This window comes from Pogoniulus pusillus, chromosome 9 (genome assembly GCF_015220805.1).
Source record: "Pogoniulus pusillus isolate bPogPus1 chromosome 9, bPogPus1.pri, whole genome shotgun sequence".
Lineage (NCBI taxonomy): Eukaryota > Metazoa > Chordata > Aves > Piciformes > Lybiidae > Pogoniulus > Pogoniulus pusillus.
In genome coordinates, this window is record NC_087272.1 from 9,699,381 (window position 1) to 9,722,792 (window position 23,412).

The 23,412-nt window shown below is 44.6% G+C and overlaps 1 protein-coding gene across 5 annotated transcripts in view; it reads right to left on the minus strand.

Moving 5' to 3' along the window:
- ELOVL6 (ELOVL fatty acid elongase 6) overlaps window positions 1-23,412 on the minus strand; it is a 121,426-nt gene that overhangs the window by 49,286 nt on the left and 48,728 nt on the right. Inside the window, exons 1-2 of one of the 5 annotated variants that reach the window (XM_064148498.1) lie at window positions 12,548-12,607; window positions 12,102-12,187 (exon numbers count right to left, since the gene is read on the minus strand). The exons of 2 other annotated variants lie outside the window; for them this stretch is intronic. The gene's annotated coding sequence lies outside the window, so the exon portion shown is untranslated. Of the gene's footprint in view, window positions 1-12,101; window positions 12,213-12,547; window positions 12,608-23,412 lie in introns of those variants that run through there. 2 more of the 5 variants (XM_064148497.1, XM_064148499.1) reach the window with 2 other exon arrangements.

A 23,412-nucleotide genomic window follows, 5' to 3' on the forward strand; every position in this document is an offset into this window, starting at 1 on the left:
GCTTGTTGAGCAATATGTACACAAAGAAACTCTGATTGAGCCTCCTGTACGGCACAGCAGCATGGAAACAACAATATAGAGCTGTCCTCGGCACAAGCACCTTCCTACAAAATGCATCCTGAGGACAGCTGAAGAGTTATCAACAAGGAAAAGAAATTCAGAGAGTGAAAGAAGGAAAGGAAAAGTAAGTCTGAAAACATTAAGGGAGAAAGAGATTAAGTCTGCATTTGCACAGCCACGGTCACTGTCACAGAATCACTTCAGCTGGAAAATACCTTTAAGATTGAGCCTAAGCATTATCTAACTCTACCAAGTCTGGTACTATCCCATTCCTCAATGCACATCTGTGCCTCTTTGAAACACCTCTGGGAGTTCAATCACCTCACTGGGGAGCCTGTTGTGGTCTTTGAGAACCCATTCATTGAAGAAGTTTCTTCTAACATTCAACCTAAACCTCCCAGTCTAGTTGCTATATCCCCAGCTGCATCCCTGTAGCTGCAGTAGCAAAGGCTGTCGTCAGGGTCCTTGATGACTAGAGCTATCTAAACCACTTACATACAGTGCCCAGGAGCTGGGAGAAGGTCTGATACACACGTCTTTACTCTGGACCCCAAGATGAGCTGGAGCAGCTGCAGCTGCTCTGGCAGCAGAGATCACAAAGTGGTCCCTGGCAAGGTAGCAAGCCAGGCTCTGGCATAGCAGTCTGCAGACCCAGGGGGCTCTGGCTGTGCTGATAAATGCTGGTAGCTCAACCCAAAACAAATAAATCAAAATTGACATTCCTTTGGGGCTGACTCATAGCAGAAGTGTAGTCTTTTTATCAGCCTTCCCTCACATGCTCTTCTCCCTCACCAGCAGAGCAACGAAGCACTGCAGTTCACCCAACACCAGGTTCCTGCACCACTCCAACCCAGGTTTGGACAGCATCTGGACCTATACAAATGGATTCAAAAGCTCTGGTTGAGAAGGCAACCCAGAGCAGAATGTTAAAACACCTCACTCAGAAAGCCTCACTAAGCTGCACCCATGCATGGATTCCTCTTCTTTCTTTTCTACTGGGCCCAGTCCTGTTCAATGTCTTTATCAATGATCTGGACCCTTTGTCCTGTCACTGAATACTGAGTCTGGCTCCAGCCTCCTGACACTTGCTCTTTAGATTATTTAACGATGAGCATTAACAGGATCCCCTCTCAGTCTGCTGTTCTCCAGGCTAAACATCCCCAGCTCTCCAGCCTCTCCTCATAAGCTGAATGTTCCACTAGAAAAAGGGTAAAGATTTCAGGATTTGAGCATAGAATCAACCAGGGTTGTGATTCCACATTGTGTGTGCAGACAGGAGGGAAAAAGGGAGCCTGGCTCTTAGAGCTGAAGTCTTGATAACTGAAAGTTTTTACTATGCTGTCAAGTCTTTGGTAGTGTTAACCTCTTTCCCAAGAGACCTCTTAAAGGACAGCACTGCACTCATGGCACTTGACCACCTGAGCCATCGTCGCAGTAGCCGTCAAAAGAGCTGAAGGAGAATTAACTGAGTCACTCTCTCACTCGAGGTCAGGTCAGCCCAGGTCACAGCTGAGGTGGTGTGGAGAGACACTGATCAACCTATATGAGAAGCCAACAGGGCAGCCAAGCTGACCTTCACAGCCAGCGATAAATGGCCACACAGAAGCAGCACACTGTGCTGCTGCACACCATTATCTAGTCATGACCATACACGTATCAAGCAAAATCAGCAGTGGCACAGGACACTGCAATTTATTGGGCAGGAAGGGAACAACCCTTGCTTACGGCACAAGGTGGAGAGAAAACATCCATTTCCACAGCTGAGAAATACAGCTCAGCAACTCCAAGCCAAACAAATGCTGCAGGCAAAGCTGCTCTACTGCCTGTCAAATGACAACGTATTCATATCCTGTCCTCTTTATCCACGCAGACCCAGTGAGAAAACAACAGAGTGAGGAGGCCAAGGGCTGCCAAAATACATGGTGAGACTGCACAGCAGGTAGGAGATGGCATCTCTCTCCTAGGGCCTGAGAAACACTTGGTCTGGGCCCAAGTGCAGGGGTGGAAAACTCCCTACAATCCGAGTACTTCAGGAAAGCTGCATATTAGTCGGTGAACACTGTTCTCGTTGTTTGCTGTCCCCAACTCACAGAGCAAAACTCAACAGCTTGAACAATCTTATTTTATTCTACTTCTTACCATCCCAAGCCCTTCACCAAGTATTTTTTTTCTTAAGAAACCCTTCTTAGAGGATGGATCAGCTTTCAGGATCCTCGCCTTCTGGGTGAGCCCTCCACAGTCAGGGGTGCTTTGAATGCCTGTTCCTCAGGGCTCCCTGCAGCACCTCTGAAGCATGTGACACTTTCTTTGCTGACATGGTTGGCAAGATTGCCACTCCCTACATGGGTGTGCTGCTATGTTCCCCACTGCTTACTAAGTGAAAAAGAAACATCTGAAAATCCATTCTTCATCTAAAAAATGCACATGGCCCAGCACCCAAGAGCGAGTTAAACAAAGATACCTGAAGAACAGAAATACACATCTGACCATGTTGCCACTTTGGTCAATCTCAGGAGTCAAATCAAGCCATTTACAACCTCTGCACCCTCAACAGTGGGTTGCTGGGAGCAGGTAGGGGATAGATAGCCCTGCAAGCTTGCCTTTCTCCTTCTGGAGACAATACTTATCTGACTGCCACTCAGTGAACACAGATGATGTCACCTCGATCCCACTTCAGCTTAGCTTCCTCTTGAGACAAGCCAAAAGGACTTCAGGCTATGGAAGAATGCAGCAAACAAAGAGCAAGGTGCTCTTGACTGCCACAAAAAATACTATTTGTCTGTTAGATTTTTGCCTGTCCAACAAAGCTGAGCCCATTACAGTTCACTGGCATTTGTGGCAGGACAGGATTGTATTTGCTCTGGTGCCAGGTTGTCTGCACTGTGAACCTGCATTGAGCAACTCCTTCATTATAGGTACTCAAGCACAGGTTTCTCTTGCAAGAGGACTCTAGAGTACACATGAAGAACAGAAAGAAATAAAACCACATCTTGCCAGCACCAAAAGTGACTAAGGTGGAGGGAGGCTGATTTCACCAGTACTCAGCATTAGTGAGGACAGTTTTAGGGCTCTCACTACAAGACATCAAGGCGCTGCAGCAGGTCCAGAGAAGGGCAATGAAGCTGGTGAAGGGTCTGGTGAGGAAAGCTTAGGGAATTGCATGCGTTTAGCCTGAAGCAAAGGAGGCTGAGGGGAGACCTTCTGGCTCTCCACAACTCTTCAAAAAGAGGCTGAAGCTAGGCAGGAGTTAGTCTCTTCTCCCCAGTTACAAGTGACAGGACAAGAGGAAGTGGCCTCAAATTGCAAAAGGGGAAGTTTAGGTTGGACATCAGAATAATCTTTTGGACTGAAAAAGTTCTCCAAGACTGGAACAGGCTCCCCGGGAAGTGTTTGAATCTGCATTCCTGAAGGTGTTTCCAAGATGCAGAAAAGTAGTGCTGAGGGACATGGTTTGACACCAGAGTTGGTATCTAAAAGGTCTTTTCTGGCATAAACAATTCTGTGATTCCTCTTTGGTTTACAACACCTCACTGGATACACTGTGTGTGTTACATATGTAAGTGCCACATCATTAACCTCACTGTAGGTCATTCTAGTTACTCAACTGTTAACCAAACATGATGATATTTGCAATGAATCTTAGCTTCTTAAAACTTAAGGGCCACCATCTCCTGCAATGGGTCTGTAACACAACTGGCAAGTGCAAGAATTAGCAGAAATTTACTACTTCTTTTCCAATTGCTCACCCCAGGAAAGAGATAAACACCTCTGACTGTAGAACAAATGATTTCTCACAGAATCTAGAACTGTAAACACAGTGCTCTTGGATGATCTTTAGCAAAGAATTCTCTCTTTGAGGTCAATCCAGTCAACTCTCAACCTCTGACTGTAGGAGAACAACTTAATGGTTTGGAAATTCTTGTCAGATCAATTTGGAAATCCTCTCCTTTACAAACCACTTCCAGCCTACATCTGTTCCTGGGTCTCACACGGAGCTGCTCCCCCACCTACCTGCACACAAGCAGAGGAGCAGGCTGTTTCACTGGTCCTGCTAAACATCTCTAGGATCATAAATGATCACATGAAGAAAATGACTTCGTTTCTCAAAGGCAGAAGGTACCTCCAAGTGCACATCTCTAGGGTATCTTGTGGTGCACATGAAGGTCCAGGAAAATATGAGAAAGGAAGGATGACAGCAACAGCAAATTTACAGCCCTTCTGGTGGCAGTGCAACCAGACCTGACATGCTTACAACAGGTATGGGAATGATGCAGTGGACAAATTCACACACTCTCAGCAGGCAGGAATCATTGCAACATCTGGCTACCAGATTAGTGCTCAGGAATACATCCCTGGAAATGTTTAAGACCAGGCTGGATGAGGATTTGAGCAACTTGGTCTAGTGGGAGGTGTCCCTGTCCATGGGAGGAGTTTTAGGACTAGAGGATCTTTAATTTCCCTTCCAGTTCAAGCCTTTTATGAAACTAGAGGTGCTCCATCAAACTTTCCTGTGATCTCAAGCAAAGAAAATCTGATCACTTCCTTAGCCATAAATGGGTACAAAAATTCTCATGGAAATCACATGAGCAGATACTTGTGGCTCTGGCCAGATCTCCTCAGTATACCCAGCTCTCATTTCTATGTATCTAAACTAATCTTGATACTCAGCTGAGTTTGATTTTATCCAAGTCAATGCCAACCTTCCTGGCCCTCAGACCATTCTTATTTTGCAGACTTTTCAGTGTCTCTGTGAGCAAATAAGGTACAAAACATTGCCCAAGACCCTTCAACTCAAACACACTTCCAATTATTCAGTTAATTAATTGATTGTAGTAGGGAACAGCAGCATTGAGCATATCACATTTAGGACACATCTGCATTCCCCTTTTTAATACCTCTTCATGATTTGCAATCTACTTCTCTCATTTAGAAGCAGAATAACACCACCTAGCACAGACTGAATTTATTCAGCAGCACAGAAGTCAGTTGCCTTTCCTACTGACAGATGCACTTCAAGATAATTAGTTTCATGACTACTAATGAAATAACTCATTTGAACTTTTGCCACTAAAATGTTAATGAGTTAGACCAGATAGTGGTTTGGTAATGGGATAGAGTTCCCTCTACAGTTTGTTAGCTCAGACCTGGCCCACATCCACCATAACTAAAGGTCACAGTATCACAGTCACTACTATCTGAAGACTATTTGATAATCTGTAGGAGACACATTGGTAGCATTAAGGAAGAAACAGCCTTACCATTTGCTCCCAGCAGCAAAGCTAAGCAAAGAAAGGTAGCAGCATGATGCGTTTACATAGCTGTGATCAGCAAATTTCAGTTGTTAGGACCCAGCACCTTTCATGAGCTATGATTCTATGAATTAAGTGGAGGTAAAAGAGAAATAAGATTTGAAAAAGCTTGTGGATTTTTTCTATAAGATGCAATTAGCCTGTCTGACTCACCGGTGCAGACTGTTTGCTTTTAGCACACTCCTAAAGGGAACTGTAAAAACTAATAAATACTAACCTTATTAAAGATCATATTTGCTGTTTGGAGGTTTTAACCAGTCTCTCATTAGGTTCAGAAAAGCATTTCAGAGGGGAAGCTAATTATTCCTGGTATATTGTTCCCTGTCACTGCACCAGCAAACTAAAAGGGTAAAAATCACCTTCACTAATAGCCCATAACTGTGGCACCCAAAAAAACACTGCTCTTCTGTTTGGGTAGTGACACAGAATCATAGAATTATTTTGGTTGGAAGAGAACTCCAAGATCATCAAGTCAACCCCACACCAACATGGCCATTAAACCATGTCTTGAAGTGCCATGGCTATACTTGTTTTTTTTTTAAGCACCTCAAAGGATTGTAATGCCAACACCTCACCAGGCAGCCTGCTCCACTGTTTCACAACTATTTCAGTGAAAAAAAAAATCCTAGTATCCAGTCTAAACCTCCCCTGGTACAACTTGAGGACATTTCTTCTCATCATGTAACTTGTTACTAGGGAGAGGAGACCAGCATTCACCTTGCTCTAACATCCTTCACCCTGAGAGCACAGCACCACAAGCCTTAAATAATCCTGCCTCTTCACAGACAGTAAAATGTGACATGCAACAAAATTATTTGCTCAAGGAGTTAGAGGAACTGGGTCCAGCTTGAGCTTCCACAGGGAACTTTAGGAATGGTAAGCACAACAAAATTATTCAAATAGAAATTCAGAGAATCATAATATAGGTTGGAATTAACCTTACAGATCATCAGGTCCAACCATCACCCCAATACCACCATGCCCACTAAGCCATATCCTAAAGTGACACCATCACCTGCCTGGACAGCCTCTTCCAATGCCTGACCACTCTTTCAATAAACCTCACCACTTCCAACACTGCACTCAAGCTTGCAACCTTGCTCTTATGGCTGCACATGAGCTCAACTACGGTTACATGTCTCACTAACAGGATGGTATCTCCAGCAAGCACCACACTCCATCACTTTGCCATCTACCTCCTCCTTTATACCGAGTAAAGCCACATAAATTCTGAAGACCTCTCCTGAACTTTGAAATGAACTGACAACGTGTTTGTGTTTAGAGTAACTGCTGGAGTTTAGCCCCAGATAAAGGCTATCAGTCAATGACTCTCTCTCCAATAAAGAAAGAGAATCAGAAAAAGTAGAGAAGACCCACAGGTCAAGATGAAAATAGACTTAATGAAACAGCCAAGTTAATACCAAAGTCAATAGAAGGTATGTAAAGTTATACTCAGCCCAGTAGAAGTGCAGCAGTAACAATGTCCAGGGAGGCAGTCCTCAAGAGCACAAGAGGAAAGAGAAGTCCAAGCTGAAGACTCTAGCAAAAAGTCATGCCTCTCCATGGCAAACTTCCCCCTTTATACTGAGTGTCATCCTCATGGTCATGGATACACCTGGAGACAACTCCAGTCAGCTGTCCTTGCTGACTCAGAGCTGCTAATAGCTTGCTGAACTGGGATTATGTCCCAGCAAAATCAGAGCAATATGCAAGAAATGCAACTCCCCAGCCTACCTTAGCTTTCCCCTTCTTTAGTCTCCTCTGAATAGTTTTATTTGGAGGCTGAGGGGAGACCTTCTGGCTCTCTACAACTCCCTGAAAGGAGGTTGGAGCCAGGTAGGGGTTTGTCTCTTATCCCAAGTAAGAAATGACAGGACAAGAGGGGATGGCCGCAAGTTGCATCAGGAGAGGTTTAGGTTGGATACCAGAAGAAAGTTCCTGACTGAATGCGTTCTCAGACTGGAACAGGCTCCCCTGGAAAGCAGGTGAATCCCCATCCCTGGAGATGTTTAAAAGAGGCAGAGATAAGGTGCTAAAGGACTTGTTTCAGCACCAGACTCGGTGAAGTTAGATAGTAGTTGGACTTGATAATCATAAAGGTCTTTCCCCAGCAAACTAATTCTATGTACACATACGACTAGGCTTGCAATCAGCAACTGAAAATACACAAAATTGCCAAAAATAATTTAGTGAGCAGCACTGCCTTTGATTTCACAGGGCACACAGTGACTGAACACACCTGTGTTTTTCAGATGCTAAGATCTTTGCAGCAAGTCTGTTTTTTGGAATGGGGCTGCTCATTATCTTTAGTAAACTTGACTCACATAAGGTGCTTCTGATTAGGGGCCTTCTGGGGAGATACTATAACCATTAGTGACTTCAGAAACTTTGAGACAGCAGTAGACAGACAAAGCTTAAGCAACTTTCTTCAAGCACGACTCAACAGGAAATCTTCATGTCATATCCTGTAGCCTTAGCACCCCAGTCACCTGTCCACTCAGAAGTAGACTTCCTCCTCCATATCCAGCTTCCACACAAGAAAATGCAGCAGAGTAACAGATGTCACACTTAAGATTCATTCATTCATGGAATGGTTTGGGTGAGTCGGACAAGACCCTTAAGCAACAGGTAGTTCCAAACACCCTGTCATGGGCAGGGACACCTCCCACTAGGACAGATTGCTCAAGAAAACCAGCAATAGAACAAGGGGACACAGTCTCAAGTTGTGGCAGGGGGGAGGTCTAGACTGGATGTTAGGAGGAAGTTCTTGCCAGAGAGAGTGATTGCCATTGGAATGGGCTGCCCAGGGAGGTGGTGGAGTCACCGTCCCTGGAGGTGTTCAAGCAAAGCCTGGATGAGGCACTTAGTGCCATGGTCTGGTTGATTGAATAGGGCTGGGTGCTAGGTTGGACTGGATGATCTTGGAGGTCTCTTCCAACCTGACTGATTCTATGACTTCATCCAGCCTGGCACTGAACACCTCCAGGGAGGTGGCATCCACAGCTTCCCTGGGCAACCTGTTCCAGTGTCTCACCACCCTCACTATAAAGAATTTCTTTTTAATACCTGGTCTAAATCTCCTCTCTCCCAGCTCAAAACCATTGCCTCTTGTCCTGTCACTGCATGCCTTTGTAAACAGTCCCTCCCCAGCTTTCTTGTAGACCACTTCAGGTACTGAAGGCCACTGAAAGGTCTCTCCAGAGCCTTCTCTTCCCTATGGTGAACAGCCCCAGCTCTCACAGACTGTCCCCACAGGGAAGATGCTCCAGCCTGATCATCTTTGTGGCCTCCTCTGGACCCACTCCAAAGAAACACTTCATCAGTCAGGCAATAACTCTCCAAACCCCACATCAATATCAACAAATGTGGTTTTCCCCATGCTGTACATGCACCCTTCAGTATGAATCAGTGCTTTCACCTGACCATCTCTAACTGGCATATGGAGTCACCCCTGTGGTCCTCAGGTAAGCCCCTGACTGCACCCAGTGCTAAAAAAAAGCTCAAATCAAAAAACCCTTTGACTAACTAATGCCTCTTGATGACTGCCTACAATCTCTATCTCAGAAGCCACACTGTCATCTTAAACCCAACTGCACTCAAATTATTTATTGGCTCTCATGTTTCATCCAAACAGAGTGGATGGCAGTTTCCAAAACATACTGAAATTATTGTAAGGCAAGAGGGACAGAATTACCTTGATGTAGCAAAACTCAACCTGCCTGAATTCAGAGACTCAACAAGAAAAAAAGTGTACTTTTCTTTAGTCCTGCTTGAAGACTAGGCTTTGATACTCTAGAAATGGGGCATTTTATTCTGCATTTAGATTTCCTCCCAAAGAGAAAGCTCTGGCACCTTTTTTCTCTCTTGACAGATCTTTTTTTCCTCTTTGCAGTGATAATTTCTGCTCCTTTTTATTTCTCCTCTTTGGGATTCTTCTAAAGTGAGATCTTCTGCACTTCACAGTGACGTTCCTGAAATAACTTTGAAGAAGAAATAATGAGCCTCTCCTTACTTTACAGGTTCTCTAATACAATGTAAGCAGCTTTACAAGGCTTAGCTAGTCTCTGCTGACCTAACTGCATGTTTTACTCCTACAATAAACTAAAATAAGCAACCTGCTTTCACAACAATTGAGTAATTAACACAGATTTTGTTAGTTTCTTATTAAACCCAAATATCCTAGTCTTCCATGAAGTCAGACAGATCAAGTAGCAGCAGAGGTTACTAGAGACAAGAGAGCCAGACATCACCTCAGTAAGCAAATCAATGTTGTGTTGAGGTTGGTGTGTGGGGTTGTTTATTTAATTTCCAGCAATTTAGAGGTTTGTTTTTCCTTTGCCTCCGATTCATTTTCTCAAGCTCAGACACTGTTCAAATCCCTGCTGGCTGCTCCATTTGACTGCTCGCCAACCAGCACCAGGGTGTTTAGATGGGATCTGGCTGCTACTGAGTCACCGTGTCCCTGCAGACAGCATGAGGTCACTTGCTGCTGGATCAGAGCACCAGCAGCGACAGCCCAGGGCTGAGTCGGACTCTGACAACGTCTTTTATGTAAGAGGTAGGCTACTCTCCTCTGCCTGCCAGAAACTTTCCTGCCTTTGCTCCAGAGAAGGCCACTAATTGGCATTTTAAGATGTATTTTTAAAGACATACTTGGAATAAATTCCTTACATTAAGAGCAGTGAGACATTGGAACAGGTTGCCCAGCGAGGTTGTGGATGCCTCCTTCCTGGAGGAGTTCAAGGCCAGGTTGGATGAGGCCTTGAGCAACAAGGTCTAGTGAAGGGTGTCCTTGTCCATGGCAGGGGGCTTGAACTAGATCATCATTAGGGTTCCTTACAATCCAAACCATTCTATGAGTATCTACGAAAGATAATCTCATGGAATTTACTATCTGGACCACCTCTGCCTCTTGCTTTGTACAAAAGGGATACATACACTGTATATACACACACTATATCTATATATAATCATTAAGAATGGAGAAGATCTCCAAGATCAAGTTCATCTATCATCCCAACACCACTAAACCATGTCCCAAAGTGCCATGTCTATACATCTTTGGAACAGCTCCAGGGATGGTGACTCCACCACCTCCCTGGGCACTGATATTATGAACAACTGGGAGGAGGGAGCATTTAATTGGGAAAAGAAAACCTGAACTGTTTTCTCAGGCTCAGTTCATCACTCCTGTGATGGCAGACAACATCCAGACATGATGCCCCCAGCCTATTCCTTTTGTGTTGGCCCACAAAGGAATCAGCAAAGATGCCCTTAAATTGCCATCATTATCAGAGCTGGTGCCTTATGGAAAACAAACTAGGCAGCACTCAATTCAGTTCAAGCTATCAAGCAGAAAATTGCATGTTGATGCAAACTCACTTCAGATGGGTTTAATCACTTTCTTTTTGAGGATTTAGTTCTGGTTTATCTGAAAATTTGGGTTCTGAAACCCAAGTGGCAGCTCTGAGAAGCAGCATTTGATGAAAAACATGTAATCCTTTGGCTCTCACTGTCAATACTTCTTTGCTTTCAGAAAAAAACCACACCAAACCAAAACACCCAGAGAGTTTCCTATCCATAACTACAGCTCAATGGCCACAGCATTTTAGGATTCCTCATTTCAAGAGTGTCATCTTCTGGATCATCTGATCAAAGGTGTACAGAAATGAACACAACAATCCAGTGGGAGACTGCAACATCTATAGCATGCAATAGAACTATTTAGGTAACAGATTAAACATACACTTAAGCAGATCCTATGGCAGGTAGGAGAGCAAAGAAATGGAAACAGCTTGTCTCCAGTAGCTGTTTATGTGGCAACAAGCCTTCTCTATCTTCCAGAGATAGCACCAGCAATGCCAGTAACACGTGAAAGCCCCAAATGAAAATCTGCATCTGGCAGTTAGAGTAATACCATGTGTTTCACCTTGTTTCACTCAAATTCCAGAAACTCAACATTAAAGGCTTCTAGGTAAGGACTTCTAAGAATTCATGCTTTTCCTAGAGATGAGACCATCTTAAAAAGAACTGACAGGAAACACTTCTGAAAATGATAAACTCTTTCAAGGTGCCAAAACTTTCTGCAGTGTTCTCATTATGTAGCTTCCCACGTTTTCTAAACCAATTGACCAATTGTCTCGACCAATTACAGTGGTCAAGACAACAGCCTGAAGTCAAAATCATAGAATTGTATCACAGAATGGTTTGGGTTGGAAGGGATCTTAAAGGTCATCTAGTTCCAAGCCCCCTGGCATGGACAGAAACACCTTTGAAACCAAAGGACCATTTGACTTTCTGAGTATCTCAAGTCCTTGCATTTAATTTGGAAATTGCTACACTGAGCTCAAGAATGGCCTCAAGTTGTCCCAGGGAGGCACAGATTGGATATTAGAAGAAACTTCTTCACTGAAAGGTTTTCAAAGACTGAAAAATGCTCCCCAGGGAGGTGGCTAAATCCCCATCCCCAGAGCTGTTTCAAAGACACAGAGATGTAGCACTGAGGGACATGGTTTAGCACCTGACTTGGTAGAGCTAGAGAATGATCTTAAATGTCTCTTCCAACCAAAATGGTTCCATGACTCTATACCAAAGAAGAAAAACCTATGTTGGCTATAACTAAAGAGGCACTACCCCTTCACTTGGTGCCTGAGATCATCCTTCACTTGGTACCTGAGATCATCTAGAGTACTGTTTGTTCTACCTCCATTTCAGAGTTGGTTATTTACTTACACAGAAGGTTAAATGAGTGCCAGGAGGCTGGAGCCAGGCTCTTCTTGGCGATGCCTGATGGCAGGACAAGGGGCAGTGTCTGGAAGCTGAGGCATAGAAAGTTTCAATAAACACAAAGGAGAATTTTTTGACTGTGAGGGTGACAGAACACTGGAACAGGCTGCCCTGGGGGTTGTGGAGTCTCCTCTGCAGCTGTTCAAGACTTGCTTGGATGTGTTCCTGCGTGAGCTGGTATAGGTTCAGCAGACTACTCCAGATCACCCTCAGTGAGCTGAAAGCAGCAACTCAACACAGAAAAACGCAGCCTAAGGAGACCTACCCAGCACCCGTGAGCAATGTCAGAGCAATCATGAGGCCTGGCCCTACCTAGCCGGGGGGCCCACCAGGCCCCCCGGCCTTTGAATCCCCTCCACCATCCACCCAGTGATGCACCACAGAGTACTCACCAGTGATGATCCGAGGAGGATCCTTCTGCCCAAGTGGGCAAGCTTGGGGCTTGCTTTTCCTGGGGCCACTTATACAGGGGAGTGGGTGGGAGTGCGCTAAATGGTGACACCTGGGGTGGGAGGAGACTCCAACACAATCCAGACTGAAAAGGGGAGTGGGCAAGGAGGGCAAAGTGGTGACACCTGGGGGGGGAGGAGACTCCAACAAGACCCAGATTGAAAAGGGGAGTGGGCAGGGAGGGCAAAGTGGTGACACCTGGCGGGGGAGGAGACTCCAACAAGACCCAGACTGAAAAGGGGAGTGAGCAGGGAGGGCAAAGTGGTGACACCTGGGATGGGAGGAGACTCCAACAAACCCAGGTGTTATGAGTTTGGGGGAAAAGCAAAGGGGGAAAAGCATTGTGCAGGAGAGAAAGAGGTGGCTATGGTGGAGAAGGGAGGAAAATGAAGAGGAAAAGGATGGAGATGGGAACAGGAAAATGGAATGGTCTATTTGCAGTCATCTTGACTGTTAAATTGCACAGTAGGTGAGCTGTGAGTCTGGGCAGCCCTGTTTTCCTTGTGTTTCTTTGCCTTTCTCATCTCTCAGCTTAGCTTATTTTTTTTACAGACTGGATAAAGAAAAATATTTTTTGCTTGGTGTTTTTGGAGATCAAGTTGAAGTATGTAACAAAATGATATACAAACCATTACTGAATAGAAGTCAGCAGTAAGATTCTGTAACATTTCATCACGAACAACAGTTTGCAAATGATGCAGAGATGTCTACCAGGAAGCCAGAAACATGCTCTGATTTCAGCTGGGAGAAGACTCCACAGAGACCTAAGAGTAACCTTCCAGTACCTAAAGGTGGCCAACAAGAAGGCTGAAGAGGGACTGTTTCCAAAGGCCTGAAGTGGCAGGATGAAGGGCAGTGGTGTTAAACTAGAGAGATTTAGGTTGGATGTTAGGAGAAAGATCTTTACCGTGGAGGTAGTGGAGCACTGGAACAGGTTGCCCAAGGAGATGGTTGAGGCTCCATCGTTGGAGATAGTCAAGGTCAGGTTCATCAGGGCTCTGGGCAAACTGAATTAGTGCAGGATGTCCTTGCTGACTGCAGGGGAGTTGGACTAGATGACCAACCACCTGAGGGGAGGTTGTAGCCAGGGGGAGGTTGCTCTCTTCACTCAGGTGGCCAGTGCCAGAACAAGAGGACACAGCCTCAGACTGCACCAGGGGAGATTTAGGCTGGAGGTGAGGAGAAAGTTCTTCACTGAGTCATTGGACACTGGAATGGGCTGCCCGGGGAGGTGGTGGAGTCGCCGTCCCTGGGGCTGTTCAAGGCAGGATCGGACATGGCACTTGGTGCCATGGTCTAGCCTTGAGCTCTGTGGTAAAGGGTTGGACTTGATGATCTCTGAGGTCTCTTCCAACCTTGGTGATACTGTGATACTGTAAAAGCACACCACCTCATCAGAACTAAGCACCAAGGCTTAAAAGGGCTCTAAACAAACTGCAGTTCAGCACCTGCTTAACATATCATTTATGCAGCCTTTGCAGGGCAAGACAGGTGAAGAATCAAACAAAATGCTGTGCAAACAACTCACTGTGTAATTTTGAAGTGAAGTTTTAATTGCACAAAAATAAAGGCCTTTGGCTTAATCATTACAAAACCCATTTTATCTTGGTCCTCTTGCATGTTTGAAATGCTGTTGATTGTGTAAGTGAACACATCACCAGGTTGTGCAACTTCCAGGAGGGTGACATTTATCCAGCCAGTATATGTAAGAAACTGAGACTCTAAAATGTTAGATGCACAAATCTTAATTGCTTGCTTTCATGTAATGATCCTAGGCTGCAATTTAAATACCATCCCTCCACCACAACTATGTTACAAGATGAACTCTGCACTGCACAAGACTGAAAGGCATTCCTTTCGGTAGCTGTGGATATATTATCAATCCAGTCTCATATTTCATCCTGGAAGACTGCAAAATGGCTTTTAATGAAAACAGAGGGGGCAGAAGCAAAGTGGCACTTCACACAGAAACTTCTAAGCCCAGCCACACAATCTTCACACACGTATCTCACTTATGTGAGGAGAACCACCTTGCCAAAAAGTGCACATAGAATCACAGAATCAACCAGGTTGGAAGAGACCTCCAAGATCATCCACTCCAACCTGGCACCCAGCCCTAGCCAGTCAACTAGACCATGGCACTAAGTGCCTCATCCAGGCTTTGCCTGAACACCTCCAGAGACAGCAACTCCACCACATCCCTGGGCAGTCCACTCCAATGCCAATCACTCTCTCTGGAAACAACTTCCTCCTAACATCCAGCCTAGACATCCCCTGGCACAACTTGAGACTGTGTCCCCTTGTTCTGTTGCTGGTTGCCTGGCAGAAGAGACCAACCCCCACCTGGCAACAGCCTCCCTTCAGGTAGTTGTAGACAGCAATGAGGTCCCCCCTGAGCCTCCTCTTCTCCAGGCTAAACACCCCCCAGCTCCCTCAGCCTCTACTCAGAGGGTTTGTGTTCCAGGCCCCTCAACAGCTTCATTGCCCTTCTCTGTACACCTTCCAGCACCTCAACAGCTCTCTTGAATTGAGGAGCCCAGAAGTGGACACAGGACTCAAGGTGTGGCCTGAGTGGTGATGTGTACAGGGGAAGAATAACCTCCCTTGTCCTACTGGCCACACTGCTCCTGATCCAGGCCAGGATGCCATTGGCTCTCTTGGCCACCTGGGCACACTGCTGGCTCATCTTCAGCTACTATCTACCAGTACTCCCAGGTCCCTTTCCTCCTGGCTGCTCTCCAGCCACTCTGTCCCCAGCCTGTAGTACTGCTTGGGGTTGTTGTGGCCAAAGTGCAGAACCCTGCACTTGGCCTTGTTCAATCTCATCCCATTGGCCTCTGCCCACCCATCCAGCCTGTCCAGGTCCCTCTGCAGGGCTCTCCTAACTTCCAACAGATCAACACCTGCTCCTAGCTTGGTGTCATCTGCAAACTTACTGATGCTGGACTTAATTCCCTGGTCCAGATCATCAATAAAGATGTTGAACAGGACTGGGCCCAGCACTGATCCTTGGGGCACACCACTAGTGACAGCTGCCAACTGGATGTGGCACCATTCACCACCACTCTCTGGGCCAGCTAAACAAAAAGGAAAATATCCAACAACTTATACTGAGTTAGAACACGCTGTTTGTTTGCTCTTGCTGTTTCTTTGGCATACAAAGCACTTCTGGCACCAGTTCCCACTATGGTAGCTTATTGTTTCTCCATAAAAATTACCTTTCAGAAGCTTACATTTGTGCATTCCTCCATCAGAGCTACATGCACTGAAGAATCTAGGTGAAGAATCCAGTAAGTATCACAAAAACCTATAGCTTTTAATTGCTGACTTACAGGAGGACTTAGAGAATCACCACCTGTGTCTTGCTCTGAATTAGCACTACACAAGTCTGGAAAGATCTGAGTCCTCCTAGGCAATTCCAGAAGCTTGCTTTCTCATGCATATGCAGTCAAATTCTTCTACTGGATTCCTCAGAGCTAATTTATTTCTGAGGCCAAATGAAAGTATGACACAATTCTGAGATCTTCACCAGTGATAAAACTTAGTGGCATCTTGAGTGGAGAGTGATAGCATTTAAAGCTGCCTCTGGTCTTGCTTCTGCTCAGTCAAGAAAATGGACATAGCCAGCCAAAAGAAAGCTGAGACTGATGTCCACCTGCTGCTCTGCTTTGGTTACTGCTATTAATTATGCACAAATTCAGCAGAAGAGGGACACTGAGTTGCTAGAATGTGTCCAGAGAAGAGCAACAAAGCTGATGAAGGATCCTGAGAATAAGTCATGAGGAACACCTGAGGAAGAGCTGGGGTTGTTTAGTCTGGAGGAGGCCGAGGGGAAACTTTCTCACTCTCTACGACTACCTGAAAGGAGGCTGTAGAGAGAGGTGGGTGTTGGTCTCTTCTCACAATCCACAACTGGTAGGACAAGAGGAAATGGCATCAAGCTACACCAGGAAAGATCTCGATTAGACATTAGGAAAACCTTCTACACCAAAAAGGGTTCTCAAGGACTGAAACAGGCTGCCCAGGGAGGTAGTTGAATCACCATCCCTTGAATGTAGTTAAAATCCTTCTAGATATGTTGCTCAGGAATATGGTGTAGTAGTGGCCCCGGTGGAGTCAGATAACAGTTGGACTTGATGATCTTAAAGGTCTTTTCCAAGCATGTTGATTCTGTGACTCCGCTACCATGACTCTGTGAAAGTCCTTGATCTGTCACAGGCTTATGGATATCTTCAGGTCCTAGTTTCATTTTACTGATGCTAGTTTACTAAACTTTCAGAGAACTTGCCTGGCTCAGGTGGCCTTCTGCTTTGGAGCCATGTCAACACTACTACAACACAGCAACAAACAGGGAGCCCTGAAGCAAGCAGAGCAGTTCATCCCACAGCTCACAGGATCAGACATGATCATGTTTACTTGTACAACACACACAACATCCTGTGTGTACAAAGGGCTAGAGCATTTTATCTTCCCCAGCTACGCCGTGTGACTGCCTGCAGCCAGCACAAGCCATAATCATGCCAATCCTTTTCTGGGAATGTCTATGAGGAGAATGGTGCCAAGCCTGTACCATCCCAGCTGGCAAGATGGGCACATCCTCTCTGCAATACCTCTTGTGTAACCCAAGACTGAATACAGCCTTCTGTGTTTTAGGTGGCAAACTGAGCTGAAATACCTTTCATTACCCAAGGTGGGTGGCCTGAATCACTTCCAGGCAGATGTGTGTGTAGGGGCATCACATCAAGTCAACCAACACACCTCACACCACTAAGGGTGCAATTAAGGGGGAAAATTCCCCAATGGCTCAAACCACAGTTTTGCACGGGAAATGAAATGGAAATTGAGCAGCACATTTCTGCCTTAATTGTTTCCTGTTTACATGAAACCCAGCATTGAAGGGACCCTAGAAAGGCAAACACTGTAATTACTCTGTGCTGGACAGCTTACAGCTGGCTAATGAGGTCTGCAAAGAGAGGTCCAAACTGTGCTTCAAAGACAGTCTTCTTGTTTTCAAAATTCCCTCCATCCCGGACTCCAGGAAAAAGATTTCAATATACAAGGTCCTTTTCTACTGATTATTAAGCACATTTAGGTTTAGTAACCTTTACATCTGAGAACTATGATTAGACAGAATACATTAAATTCTTCCTGGCCTTGAAGGAAATGGCAGCTTGAAGTTCCTTACAAATAAGTTAATCTCCTAAGCCTTTGAGAAGGTTCTGTGATTTTTTTTTTCCTGCACTCATTCTCTGGTCTTCTTTATTTCCCAGCCTTTTTAACTGGCTGAACTATACTGAATAGAACTAAACCCAATATAGAATTCTGTAGTCATCCTAACAACAATTAGCAAGTACAGAGTCGGCAGCTATATCCATTATGGTCTTCTAAAATTACTTCAGAATTTGCCTTTTGTGAAAACTGTGATTGACCCTAAAAACATCACAAACCCGTGATTTTTTTCTCCCCACACAGACAATCAAATGCAGAGAAAAACAGATGGCTCTCTGCACAGTTCTGCAAGGATGGGACTGCAGAAAGGGCACCCAGTGTCTATATGAGTTTGCAGCTGGGGTGGTCTTTTGTTCTTCTGCTGACAGACAGAAGAACAGAGTTACTGTAATTCCGTATTGGATGCTTCAGTCTGCTCACACCAACCTGGGCTGCCTACTGCATCACCAGCTCTTACTGAGGAATAGCTTGTGTGAAAGATAAGATAACTTCCTAAAAGGTTACCATTTACATACAGAGCTATGTTTGTCTCTGCACTTAGCTCTCTTGTGAAGGCCCATGCAGAGCATTCAGATTCCCACATGTCCTGTGTGGAAGTTCTCATGCTCTCAGGACTTGGTATCTGATTTTACCTTATTTGATCTACAGGAAAACCTCTTTTGCAGAAGGCTACTGCATCTATATTTGGTCTGTATGTTTACTGTATGCTTAGAACAGCAATGATGATCTCAAGCATGAAGAGCAAAAAGTAGTAGTAAATAAGAGAAGAAAGCCTTGGTGTCCCAAGTAAAATTACTATAACTGAATAGTAACTGCATTAGAAATTAGCTGTTAGTAGGGAAGGTTATCTACCCACAGAAGAACCTAAAGGTTATGGATATATGTTAAGCAGGTATTAAATAGCACTTACTTTATAAATATCATTTACAAACCAAAGTATCCTCTTCAGGGGTTCAGATTGTATCAGAACAGGAGTTAATGAGACTCTGCATTTTCAAAACGGCAGAAAAACCAGGATGTGGGTCAGAGAATCTGCAAAAAAGTTTGCTGGTGATCTGAAATTCAGTCATCCTTCCTTGGAGACCTTTTCCTGCAAGGTGTGAACATTTCACATCTCATTAAAACATGAAATGGCTTTCTGCTTTTTGCTTCTGGAAGACTGTAGTTTATGCTTCACTTGCTATTTATTTACTTACAAGTTGGTACTGACTTCTAATCTACCTACATTAAAAAAAGACACTAAAGTGAAATGCTGGAAACTCTGCTACTACATTTCTGCTCACACTGCTACAATGGCACAAGTTTAAAGATGGTTTTAGATCTGGCAAATTAGTATGGTTATTCAAGTGAGACCAAAAGTGTACTGTCCTAACATACTGCTGGAGAAGTTACAGAATAAAATGATACAGAAAAGAACAGTAGCAGCTGCTGTTCCATATTATACTCAGAAACCTGAAAGGTTTGAAGTCTTCTCTGAATTCAGTGAAATGAACTTAGCTGAACTTTAAATGTACAAAATGCTGGGATTTTTGATCTAGTTCACATTAACCATAAGAGATGAATAAGAACCAAAGATTTTCAACATTCAAAAACTCTAAAAGAGTTGTAACCTGGCCCTGAACCTCTCCCTTTGTGCACACAGACTTGTGGGACCTTCACCCTGAGGTGAACTGGAAGCAGCTTCCAGAAGTCAGAGAAAGGGCATCACCTCATGCAGGACATCAGTCCAGGCTGGTATCAAACAAAATGTGACACTGTACAAACAGAGTAGACCAAACACACAGCAAAGTTGAAACAAGAGCCTATTGCTGCGTGTCCATGACTGTGGCATTAGGAAGCCCCTACACAGAATCACAGACTGGTAGAGGTTGGAAGAGACCTCTGGAGATCATCTAGTCCAACCTTCCTGCTAGAGCAGGATCACCTAGAGCAGGTTTGCACAGTCCAGAGAAGTGTCACAAGAATGATCAGAAGACTGGAAGCCCTGCCATATGAGGAAAGGCTGAGAGAACAAGTTTTTTCCAGCCCCAAGAAGAGGAGGCTTAAGGAAAAACTTATTACCATGGACCAGTCCATAATGGGTGGCTACCAGGAGCATGGGGATTCCCTTTTTATAAGGAGTCCCATGGAAAAGACAAGGGATGATAGGTAGAATTTACTGCTGGGGAGATTCTGATTGCACTTCAGAAGAAAGTATTTCCCCATGAGAACAGTCAGACATCATCTCCCAGGGGAAGCAGTGGATTGCCTCACATTGGTCACTTTTAAGACTCAGCTTGATAGACTGCTGGGCCAGCTCATTTCAACTAGACTATCACCTAGAATGATCCTCAAGGTCCCTTCCAAACTGGCATACTGTGAGTCTGTGACTACAAAACAACACTTGCTACATTTGCTGTTGATCAGTGCCATACAATTGAGACACTGCACGGTGCTCCTGAAGGATGAGGAGCACCATGCATATGTCCCACTCAAGTATGACAAAACAATGGTTGTCATTAGTGCAACTGCAGCTTAGTGGATAACACACTAACCTTTGGTGAGGAGTCCAAAGACAAACAGTTATCTGACTTGGGTTAGAAATGGGATTATCATTTAAATACATTTCAGTGTTTACTGGATAAGCTATTTCACAAACCAGTTACCCAATGGCACAACTGGACACCTTCCTCCACAAAGCTCTGGTCACTTCACAGAAGTGTTTATTGATTTTGTTTACAAGCCAAAGATCAAAGGATGTTTTAAGCTGAACAGATCATTTGGAAAAGGAAAGGAGCAAGCCAAGAAAAACACATGGACAGAGCCCCGATACCAGGAACTGAAAACTTCACCTTTGGTTAGACAAGTTTCATCACACAGGCCTGAATTTAACTGCTTCATTTAACCACTGAAATTGCCATAGCTCTTCACGAGCTAGTAAACTGCCAGGAAGAATTTAGAGGCAGACTAATTATGGCATACTCATAAAAAAAACCCCAACAGATTGTGTTAATATTTGCAGAAGAACAGGTTATAGTAAAACTTCTGCAAAAACAACGCAGATCTGATGGAAAATACCTGAACTGGTGCTTCCCCTTAGTGCAGAAGTCTTTTGTCATAGCTGGGGAAGAGTGAATGAAGAGAATATGCCACCTGCAAGTGACTACAATGTGACTGCAACACATCTGTGGGGTAGCCATGGCAGCACCTCTTTAGACTCAGGTAGATCCAAACAGAGACTGAGAGGTAAATACTCATGAATCAGTCCAATATGTAAATCCCAGGATTTGTGCACTTCACCTGAAGCCTGTAGAAGACAGAAGCTCTGCCAGGGAAGGTCAGCAGGGCCAAAATACACTTATGAGAAAAACAGACAGAAAATCTTGACAAAATAGTTAGGAAAAAATGCATAAGGATTATCTCTGTAAGAGAATCCAGTCTTTATGTGGCTTTGAATCTCGGAAGTTAGCAAAAAAGCTGGGGAGGGACTCTTTAGTCTATCAGGTAGCGACAAAACTAGGGGGAATGGAGCAAAGCTGGAGGTGGGGAGATTCAGACTGGACGTGAGGAGGAAGTTCTTCACCGTGAGAGTGGCGAGAGCCTGGAATGGGTTGCCCAGCGAGGTGGTTAAGGCCCCATCCCTGGAGATGTTGAAGGCCAGGCTGGATGAAGCTGTGGGCAGCCTGATCTAGGGTAGGGGGTCCTTGCCCATGGCAGAGGAGTTGGAACTAGATGATCCTTGTGGTCTCTTCCAACCCTGACTGATTCTATGATTTTTACAGCTGCTCACAGTGAAGAAGAATCACAGAATAGCAGGGGTTGGAAGGGACCTCTGGAGATCACCCAGCCCAAGGAAAACTTGTTCTATGGCATTAGCTGAAGCTTTGACTCAGCAAAGCATGGCCTGCCTGGGTTTGCTCCTGAAACACACCATTAAAAGCCCAGCAGCCACGAGTAGAGACTGAAAAGCTCCTTTTGAACTTGTTCCTGATACCAACCACAAAAGGTATCCCTCCAAGGAGACGAGCAGTCAGCTGGAAGATGCTGTCTGACTGTTTAGCTGCAGTGATACACCTGAATAAACCAGGAAATCAGGAATGATCTTTACAGCACTGATCCTATTTTTTAAATAAAGTAGATGTACATGCCATGTGCATTTAGTTTAAAACCTAACTTACAAGACCAAAATGCCTGAATCCTGCTTGGTCTGCCCCCAGATCTTATCTAGATCAATTTTTAACCACTGCAAATCAGGATAGAAATTGCCACCTGGTAGAGGGCAGATTAAACATTAGCATGTTCCAGAAACTCTGAAACTTAAAATTGAATTGGTGGAGAAGCACTTTCATGCCAAAAGAAAAGATGGTCAAACAACACAATGAAGAGGTGGCTGATACTTAATTCTGCTGTGCTGTAACCAGCAGGATGCTCCTGAGCTACACTTCATTTCAATGAACAAGGTCATATGGTCTGCTGGGCAGCTTCTCAGGCCTCCTTGGCTGGTACTATGTTTTATGCCTCATCTGAACCATCCCAAATTTGTTTCTCTCTTTCTCCATCAGCTTTCCATCCAGTGCTTCCACCTGCCAGACACATACAGGCATCCTTTTCAAAGTCAGCTACACCATCAGGCTCCCTTCTGCAGCTGTTTTTTAGTCCAAAGGCAGAGCTGATGTCCATGTTGGTTAACAGCAGAAAGACATTAATCCAGGGATCTGGGATATAAAAGTATTTATGTACAGGCCTGCCAAGTTAAGCTTTAAAAACTATCAACATACCATGTAGGCCAGCAAGTAATAATGGATTAAACATGAATGCTAAAGGTCTATTAACATCTTTATATTTCACTCAGCAACTTATACTTAATAATCTCTAACTGCATTGAGCTGTCTGAATGTGCTTATAAAATAAACAGCTGGAAAATATGCCTCAGCTATCTATGTAACTTATGGATTATTTCCTTGATGGATACTTCTGCCCAAAGTATCTTCCAAAAGGACATATCTCTTTCCTTATGTTAAACAAAAAGCCAAGTGGCCAGACTTGGGCTGGGAAGTGCATGTTGCAGTAAGCTGTAGGGACAGCAGTTTGAGGGGGCAATCAGAGTGACAGCAGTCTTGTGGTTTCCAGCCTGCAAGGTACTCTGGTAAGACAATAAAGCCTCTTCCTTAACTCAGTGGAAGAGGGGATCTGAAAGCTGAGTGGTAAAGCCCTGGTTTCCATTTTAAACTCTGTACAGAAGCAACTCTTCATCCCAGAAATTCATCATGCAGCTGCAAAAGGGGACATAAAAATGTTAGTGGGAGCAGGTGCTGTAGTGTGGAGGTGGAGAAGAGTTAATCTGCTCCAGTACCACTGCTCACCCTGTCCTCTGACAGAGTGCCACGCTGAAGAAGATGCTTACTGCTCACTTCAGGTGACAGAAATTAAGAAATACTTCAGCAGAGCAGAGCTCTACCAGTAAGTGCTAGCACTTACTGATAAAGACAAGGCATCTCTTTTAAAGCTCTCACATTATTGCCTGTTCTGGGACTGGTTTCTGTTTACTCAGGTAAAATAAATCTAAGTTTATAATTTGCAAATATGTGATGCCAGATTT